The sequence below is a fragment of the Hylaeus anthracinus genome, unplaced genomic scaffold (assembly GCF_026225885.1).
Source record: "Hylaeus anthracinus isolate JK02 unplaced genomic scaffold, UHH_iyHylAnth1.0_haploid 2, whole genome shotgun sequence".
Taxonomy (NCBI): Eukaryota; Metazoa; Arthropoda; class Insecta; order Hymenoptera; family Colletidae; genus Hylaeus; species Hylaeus anthracinus.
Genome location: NW_026534838.1, coordinates 2,278,740 through 2,288,747, shown reverse-complemented (window position 1 = coordinate 2,288,747; position 10,008 = coordinate 2,278,740). Strand labels below are relative to the sequence as shown.

The 10,008-nt window shown below is 43.5% G+C and overlaps 1 long non-coding RNA gene across 2 annotated transcripts; it reads right to left on the bottom strand.

The window, feature by feature from the left end:
* Positions 1-2,614: 2,614 nt before the first annotated feature.
* On the bottom strand, positions 2,615-9,228 carry LOC128892936 (uncharacterized). Of its 2 annotated transcripts, none has more exons than XR_008461206.1 (3): positions 8,851-9,228; positions 3,983-4,184; positions 2,615-3,895 (listed from the first exon to the last, which is right to left on the bottom strand). It is a non-coding gene; the product is annotated as an uncharacterized LOC128892936 (long non-coding RNA). The 2 variants fall into 2 exon arrangements; XR_008461205.1 differs by lacking the exon at positions 8,851-9,228 and adding an exon at positions 4,356-4,700 and having other exon boundaries at positions 3,983-4,198.
* Between the last annotated feature and the right edge of the window lie 780 nt (positions 9,229-10,008).

The window sequence follows — 10,008 nt, the reverse complement described above, 5'->3', positions numbered from 1 at the left end:
CGAAAGGTAAATAAGTTTAAATATAACAAATATCGAGTTCCTAATATAGTTAATTGTGGATCGAAGCGTATAGTATCAGCTTCTACTTTGATTAAAGTGTTTTCTTATCGATAAACATTAATTTGAATTGATGGCAAGAATCCCGAACCTGGACTTCCACTTACCAGGACAGTCGACTATTTTAACATCCAGCATTAAACATTCGTGAACCTTTAAGTACTCGGTCGTTGTAAATGAATAACTCAGAATTCTAGGAACGGAATTTCGACCCGAACGAGCTTGATCATTTCAGAAACTGGCGATCGCACTTTCTACTAATTTGAAGTAACGCAAAAGAGCACTTACTTAGATTCAAACTAAGATCCACCTAATATTACCTATCAATAAAAATAATTTATAAGAATTTACAAAATTTGTTGCAATTTGTAACTAAATTTACTTTTCTTCTTGTTAAATCTGCCACTGTGAACTGGTCAAAATGGTCCATTTTAATCGACTCATAGGTACATAATTTTGTATTTTCTCAAGTGAAGAGAATTCCAGCTGTAAAGAAAGATCAGCCCTCGAAGAATACACGGCGAGAGCTCGATCCCTCGTATTTCAAGTTCGCTATTACGCGAGCACATTGCTGCAAACTCGAGGAATAACAGCTTCCGGAAAGCGCAAGGAGATATGTATTTACCTGACGTATGATACTGCGCCGGGCGCAACATTTACCCAATAAAGCTATTGACACGACAAACAAATCTCCGGCAAATGGACAGAGAGAAGCTTGTCAACATTTTACAGTTGCTTTTATGGCAACAGACCGGGATTCTAAAGCGGAATGATTAACGCGGTGTTACGACCATTAGATTGTTATGACAGCACGTACAAGCGGTAAATAGAGCCACGAAGCGAGTTCTCTTCTTCGATTTACTTCGATTATTAACTGGCCAGTCGGATCAGTGTGTCTGATACAGTCACTAACGTTGTCTATCCATTTAATTCATATTACTATGAGATCCACAATTTTTCTCTTCTCTTGAACATAGAATCTACTATCATTCTACATTCATCACCTCAGTTCTTAAAAAATTAATTAAACATACGATTTGTGCATGATCATTTAGAGAGCCAGGACGAAGATGTAGAGTTCTTTTTTCTAATCTGTAGTTTGGTTATCTAGATAGTTTACAGTTTACTGCGCTTGTGGCGCCACTAGTTTACAAGCTCGCCACGCACTGAAAGCACTCGCGCATGCGTGTCGAAAATGCTGAGTACACAGCACTATAGCTATAGGAAACAATGTATGATCCCATGGCAAAGGTTGGCGTCAAAACCAGAAAGACCGTTCTTTTAGTTATACAAAATGTGTTTTGTCTGTAAAATCCACACAATTCATATTATTGCATGCTCAGTAATATTTCCAATTTTCATTATAATTCTATTTTTCTTTGTGACGCTATTTTTATGGTCGTATTAGATACTTTAATGACGCTAAAACCAGTGGTGACCTAACCCAGCCTTACTCCAATCAAATTAATCACGCTCGCAATCACCTTCGAACGTCATCCTCGTTTTTGGTTAAAAAATGAAAAGATATACAGCTCCAGACGAAACAAGGACGTTTGCCAAAGATAGATGAAAAACTCAAAAATGCATCGCGCGGCCCCGTTCTCGTTCACTGCTCTTCTGAAACTCCGCGGGATCATCCGTTATAAATCCCAGAGAAGAAGCTCCCGACGTCGACGTCGACGTACTCAATTTCATTCCACGCTGTTCGCCTTCCGTCGACGTTCCTGCGCCGCAGGTATGCTCAACGAAGGGTGTACATTTCATGTAAAAGATAAGTAGTAAATTTCCTTGAAACACAATTCCTTGAAACACATTTCATTCAATTTACCAAGTTTGACATCTGCTTTTGTGCCCATACGCCGCGAGAACTGGAGAAAAGGGGAGGGTATGAGTCGGTGACACGTGATCCCAATGAACGGGATGAAAAATCCTCGCGCAAACGCCTCGTCCTTTGTTCGTTACGAGTGCACCGTCATTTTTAGAACTCGATTTTCGAGTTAAAATTTTTGCCGAGGGTTAATCAGCGGTATGGATTGTTTTCTTTCTGTCAGATGTCTGAAAATATCAAAACTAACGAATCCGAGAACGGGAGAGGGCTGCGAAATAAATTTTCATTTGTTTTTATGCGAGAAATTTTTCTTGCTTCATGCTCTACTTGGACCGCTGGTGAAACTCGCGGAACTCCTCTGTAAAAACGCGTGACGAATATTCCTTTTTTTTCCCCCGACGAGAAAGATTTAATTTCGCTACGATAATTTGTGCGCCGTCGAGCTCGATATTTCGCGTCGAAATTCGACCAAATTCAATGCTGAAATTCGAGGCTCAATAATGTTTGAAATTATTTCGCCCTTTGTCGCGCGGCACAAGGGACCTTTATTGCACTTATACTTCAAGCAATTTAATCGAATATACGACTCGTTGCGCCCTGTTCTCGATTTTAATCACAGTGTCTTTCGCTATGCGATTAAAATGGAAAGGAGATTGCAAACAATTTCGTTGAAAAAGTAAATTCAGTATTATTGATAAAATCTACACTAGCGAGGTTACCAGAAGAAATTGGGATGACTGATTGACAGGAAAGAAGACATTCTTAGACACTATTATTAAATATTAACACTAGGTTTACGGAGGATCTTAGTAACTTCACTGCGCTCTTTATTTTTTCTTGTTTACTTTTTAAAAAGCATTGATCACGTTTACGTTTATTACAGCAAAAGTGGTTGGAAAGAAATGTTTTCTGTAGCTTTTCTTGAGAAATTAGGAATGGATCAAAATGACCGTGTTCCGTAAATCTAGTATTAAACACAGCAGGTATTCAAAGACTTTCGAGCGACAGTACCACTCTCCAATCATCAGCGCGTAAAAAGAACAGGAGCTCAGCTTTCTTCCCTTCTCTTCAAACCGACCGCGAACCCTGTCTTCTCGGCTCGAGGCCGTAAAGTCGATCGTCCTTTTCAGCGGAATAATTCGGACATAAATAGTGCATCAAGTGGCAGGGAGAGGAATCACGCGATCCGAAAAGGAACGGGGAAAGAAGTCGGGGAGACATCCTCACCCCTATCGCGAGGCATTTAATCCGCAACTTTGGTGCTAGGGTCTCCCTTGGGGAAAGCGTTCTCTTTGGTTTTCCGCGCGCAACAATAAGTTTTTCCCCGATGCAGGCCTGTCAACGACGCACAATTGGCGGCACCGGGGTCGGGGGTTGGTGGGTGGGCGAGCTTCACCCCCCTCGACCTCCATCCCCTTTCGACCACCGCCACCGACCCCCCTCCTTTTCAGGCTGGATCTCATCCCATTCTCTGTATGCCGTGATTGCACGGCCCGGGGGCGATATTGGGGTGCGTATGTATCGCCATGAGGGGATGCGCCTGTTCACCCTCCGTCTCCCTCATCCTGTCCCGTTTCCAGTCTCCTGTTCGTTCTCTCGTACCGGCACATCCGGCGTGTCTATGCCTCCGTCCTTCTCCTAATTCAAGCATCCCACTCCACCGCGCGACACGGCCTCGCGCACTATTCCGTCCGGTCGTTCCTTCTACGCGATGGAGACAAGAGGAACGCTTTATGGACGACGGAGGGTGACCCGAGAAACTTCGTGAAACTGCCACGGATGAATTACTGATATTGGGTACCCGGCGTATCGTTGTGGATATCTTCCTTCGGCTACGGTCGCTCGTCAATGGGATCACTTGGTTCTCAAGGGTGATTAAAAGAGGCGGTCGTGGGTTGTTTCTTGTTTGTTCTTCGCCAGCGAGGTCTGCCGTTTGGTTTGAAGATGTTTATGATGTTTAGTCGAGATGCGAATCATGTCGAAGTAAGAGTGGAATCTATAAGTTACAATCTGGAATCAAACAGTGTCAAATATGAAGGTTTGAAATATACACTCAGCAGCCTTTTGGTACGTCTTGAGGTTTCTATAGATATTCACATGACGTAGAAGCAGCCATTCTAAGAATACATTCCCAAACAGTTGACATTCCTCCTTCAGCACACCACCTACAGCGCTCGAATATCCTTCATACTTCCTCCAATAGCTCGGTAAGACAGACATGTTTAGGGTGGCGAGCCCAATTGCCTTTTCCAGTTGACATGTTCACCAGGTACAATCCATGTAGAAGTAACAGTGCAACCTATAAATTACAATCTAGAATCAAACAGTGTCAAATGTGGAGATTTGAAACACACTCGGTACCCGTTTTGTACCACGCCTTGGGGTTTCGATAGATATTCAGATGACGTAGAATCCATTCTAACAATACATTCCCAAATAGTTGGCATTCCCCCTCGACCACACCACCCACGATCTCCCAAACATGCTTCATACTTCACCAATAGCTCGCTAAGGCAGACATGTTCAGGACGACGAGGCCAATTGTTCCGTTCACAGCGCGATTCCTTTCGATAGACGTTGTCGAGAAGAGGGTCAGTGGTTGCCTATTTACGAGGCGCTAAGGACACAGGTGGTGACAGCATGGCCTGTGCTGTGGGACCCAGGAAAAGTCGACACTTTCGCCAAGTGGGACCGTCATGTTGCACAGGCGTGTATCGCCCTTGATTTCTCCGAGCTTAGGACAATGACATCTATTGAGGATGAAAACGAATGATGTTATTTCCGCAAGGTTCTCATACAAACTTCGGAGGTTGGTAGTTTCACTTCTTAACGGCTGGTTGTGCCAGGTTGTACGGTCGGTTGTTCAACTCATCGTACAACACGTTATACAACACGTCGTACAATCAGTTGTACAACAGATCGTATCGTGTATGAGGCGTTTAAGGTCTCATCGACTACCGTGACTAAAATGATATTTCCAACAATATCAACACGACTCTAGAAAATTCCCTTGGGTCGCGATTATATTCCAAACTTTCGTTGGCCTCCTCGTAATTGTTCCTTCACGTCGAACCGAACACTAATCGTCCTTTCCAGTTATAAGTTACAATCTATCATCAAACATTGTCACACATAAGGGGTTTGAAACATACTCAGCACCCATTTTGTACGCTTCGGGGTTTCTATGCACATTCAATGACGTAGAATCCATTCTAAGAATCCATTCCCAAGTAATTGACACTCCCCCACGACTACACCACCCACGACGCTCAAACATCCTTCATACTTCCTCCAAATAGCTTGCTAAGACAGCGACGTTCAGGACGACAAGCCCAATCGTCCTTTCCGGTTGACATGATCGTCAGACCCAATGCATCACCTAAAAGCCCCTCTTCGACTTGCACTCCTAATCCCTTTAGACACAATCCCAACTACGAAGATGAGAAACGAAAGGGAACCACGCCGCCGGTGATTAAATTTCCCCTCTTCGTGGGACGATAAACATATCCCTGTAATTATCGATATTGGATACTCGCGGACGGACACGGCAGTAATGCTCTCGCAGATAAGATTCCGCGTTTTTATTTACTTCTGACGATAATCACCTCCTGCGAGCGTAACGCGAGACCCTTAATGCGGCGGGCGGTGCGCTCCCTGTTAGGTCCTCGCGACTCGGCCTCGCAGAATCGTTATTTCGTTGCCGTACCCTGACAGGCCTCGCAGAATAGCCCGAGCCGCCGCGGAAACGAGGAGGAACGATCCCAAAACCTTTTTTCATTAGCTCGACAAAGGCTACAACGTGGCCAGGACATCAGCGATATAGTACATCAGCGGTGCCCGCAAGACGTGCAATTTAATCGTTTGCCCCTGCGACAAAGGGTCCTCGCCGCTGTCTCAGGACGCATTTCTGGTTACGTTTACGGCAATAACTATGAAACCGTTTCGCAGACACGGGACGGGAGTGTGTAAGAACGTCCGTACGCTTGCGGTCGGTTTTCATTTTGAACCAACTACCCCTCGCCGGCGAGCCCTAACTGCTCCACGCTTTACGAGCCGCCGAGAAGCGTGACAAGAAGAAGAACTATGTGAATTTAAGGACAGATGTAGAAGTATCAGGTTGGGTTTCGTGTAATCGCTGATTTTCGACGGGTTGGAGGTGGGCGGAGAATGAGAGGCTCCGCAGGAGATGCTGATATTTGTAAAAGTTGGTTGTAGTATTACTGAGTATGGTGGCACCTCCTGTCCTCACCGCTAGAGGGACGGACGCCGCGAGTCTTCTCACAAGCGCTCGGTCCCGCCTAACGTCGTATATAAGATGCCATCGTCTCGATCGAATTCCAAATATCCCGGCGTCTGATGGGCCCCATACACGATAGGATCTGTTGCAGAACACATCGTACGATGAGAGTTGTACAACCAACCGATTCGACGGATCCTTCGACCGTATGAATACAATTCCATTGTGGCGGGTTCCCGAATGACGGTACGGGATTCGTTGTACAACAGATCGTATCGTGTATGGGGCGTTTAAGGCGCGGGCCTGCTAGGTATTGACGAGTCCCACTAGCAGGCCCAGGACGAAACGCCGCTCCTTTTTTCCTCTCTCGTTCTCCCTCCACAGGCACAGCCACCAACACTGAGTATACTCGATATATTAGGTAGTAGAAACACAAGAATTAATAGTAGGACTATCAAGACTACAACGGACCAAATATCAACTGCGGTGCGGTTGACTTGTATACTTGTCGTATAAAATAAGAAATTACCACTGACTATAAAAACTCGAAATTTCTATAAAATGTAATAAGAATATTATTTGATGGTACGTGTCCTTTATATTACCAATATAACTGCTACGTATTTTATATGGAGAGGGCTCACGACTTGAAATCAATTACATTCGTAATCCGCGCCTTGGACGGCGAGCGTTAATTTGCGGAAAAACTGCGGAAAAAAATGAAAAACGTAAAGAGTCAAGTTATCGGTGTACGACCTGCGAAGTGGCACTTTGCGTGGTACCGTGCTTCGAAAAATATTATACCTAAATAAATTGAAATTTCTAAAATTATTTTCTCTCTTCAATTTTTCTTGTTTACGTGTTTTATTATCTTTTGACAATTTTCGAGCTTTTAGTAAGAACAATTCAGAATGAGTTGTCAATTATTTTGTTAAAAAAAAACGTAATCCTTCCTAATTCTTCGTAAAATTGACGTGCATACCCTTGCTTGATTTTAACTCGTCACTATGTGGAGATCTTTTATTTAAAACTAAATTCCGCAGTTTTAGACAGGTTTATACTACGTTAATTATGAGGAATAGCGAGTAGGAATAGCGAGTGTTAGATAGCGACTACTAGAAATATTTCAATAACTGAGGTTGTTTCGAATACTCAAATCTGAGAAAACATTATAAAAACCCCCAATGACTGCTCCTTATCCCGAAGATATCAAAGACATACATTCTCACGTCCATAAAAGTCGTCCTGGTGACAGCGCTGCCATCGATCACTATTTCACGCGGTACGAACCGTCGACCACTGGAATAACTTTCCCCAAACATTCCTTACTCCTGAATCCATCCACCCTACAAGGAAAATCCCTGAACTTTCCACTAATAAGGAATTCCACCTAGAAATTCGTTATTTTTGCGAACGAAGCCGCGTCGCGATAGCACGAGGCTCGCCGGTGTTCAACAAAATCATCCCCCACTTCCCCGTGCGCCGTAACACACGCGTGCAGATATTCGTACACTTGCGGTCCGTTTCCATTCTGACCCAACCGCCTCCTGGAACCATCGGCCCCTAACCGTCCGCACTTTATGTGCCGTCAAGGGGGTGAGAAGGAAGCGAGGGGCTGACAGAGGGGGCGGTAGAAGGGCGCCAGGCAACCCTCCTAACTCTCGGGCCCCGGGGGTGAACGTGGGCTGGCTCATGGCTCCTAGGCGAGGGGGACGGATGGGGGTGGAGGAGGAGAGGAGGGAGAGTTGGGAGCTGGAAGCAGGAGGGCTAGGGATATTACGGACAGGACGCCGAGATATCCACCCCTTCGTCCGACCTTCTCGAGGGGCGAGCGTTCGGGGGTGGAAAGGCGCCCGAGAGACGGCCGAGGGTAGCGACGGATATAACCCTGACGCACACACGTGCAAGAAACGAAGTTGCGAGCGGAATTTCGAGTTACACGCTGGCGAGGGGCGTTCCAGATAGCTTTTCTTCGTTATTAATAAACGGTTCGCGCCTTGATAACGCGTGCTGCCAGCCGAGGGCTGCACTTATTAACGCCTCGTGCCGGCCTTTGATTAACTGTGATGTGTCGGTCGATTTTCTGACGTTTTCTGCGAAAGCGATTTCTGTTCCTTTTGTTTCGTGAGTGCTTGATTTGTTAACGAACTGGAACTGTTTTAGTTGCAGCTGAATGCTGGAGGGTGTCTTCTTAGAACTTGATGCATAGGCTTCATAAGGGAGGTAATATATTGTTTCCTGAAATTTTAGGAAACGCATTTGCGTCACGTTGATCGCCACATCGGTCATATATGGGTGACAGTGCTTTTCACAGAAGAACTGTATAAACATAATTTTGAAAGTCAAATGTCAAAGTAAATGAATTTGAACGAAGTTACAAAAATAAACAGCACAATTAGTGTTTGATTATGGAGATTCCAATTGTCTGCGAACAAAATTTGATCGCACTAGAAATTTTCAAGACTCTAACAGTCAACTTGTTAACTATTTCTTGTGTAATACACCTAAAAGGAAGTTAGATAAAAATACTATCTGTACAATGTACCGAGAACATTTTTCAAGACTCGCACATATTGATCCCTTGTCTATAACTCATTCAAGAATCGTAAATATTTCTACTTATTTGTGCGTCACTAATGCCTGAATTTTCTTGACTGATTAATTTGTAACCCTGTGTGCCCTTCTATAATTTTTGGAACGAGTTCTAAAATAGCGAGACGGTTCATACCCTTTCCTGGGTTGGCAACAGAGCAGAGTGATGCGGTGTTCCGAAACTCCGTGGTCCTCTTCGTCTTCCAAACACCCTGCCACCCTATAGCCCTCACCCACACATACAGACGCGCAACGCTCTGACGTGCAGCACGGTTTTAGCTCAAGATGGAATGCTCGTACCATTTCTCCGTGAGTACACTCTAGGAGGGTGGAAATGTTTTCTGTCCTTCCTTTCGGCCAAGTGATGTCTTCGTCATCGAAGAAATATGGATTTTTTTTCCGCCGGGCAGAAATTACACCTTTGTCGGAGTCATTAGCGGTGGCTCTCGACGTTTCGCTGCTGCAATGCTTCCAGATAACTCAGAGATTGAACGATTTAAGTGTTGGTATTAGGTTGTTGCATATCTGCACCTAGGACGGGAAATACAGTCAGTCTCATAAGTATTCGTATTCTTTATGTCTATTAAAGAAATTTATTTGAATTAGATGATAGGTTCCATGCCTTCAAATAAATATAATAATAATAATTTAATTATAATAATAGTGAAAGCAAAGCGTGTGATTTTATTTACATACAGATAGTCTCATAAGTATTCGTACTCTCTATGTCGATTAAATTAGATGATAGATTTCATGCTTTCAAATAAATATAATAATAAAAGCATAACGTGTGATTTTATTTTCATACAGATAGTCCCATAAGTATTCGTACCCTCTATATTTATTAAAGAAATTTGTCTAATTTAAACGAATGCTTCGTGTTACCAAATAAATTTGTAATTGTAAATATTATACATGTGTAAAGTTTACTCGTGAACGTATTTATAATGAAATATTTACGTGAAAGCACCAAGCCTATAATTTAATTTAATTCATTTAATTTAAATTCTTCAACAGACATAGAGAGTACGAATACTTATGGGACTTACTGTACAAGTCTAAATCTTAAGAGTTTGGGATAAATATGTTCATATTGTAAATATATGAAGTTTCCTAGATTTGGATACCTAAAAAGATGTTGAACATTATTGCAATTGAAATTAGTCTCTCGAATTTAATACTGATCGATCAATCGATTCCAAATGTAATTAGTTATATCTTCACGCAGAATATCTGAACCCTAGCTGCGCCCCCTTCAAAGAACGGACCCGTGTCGCCTTCAAACACCAAGTCC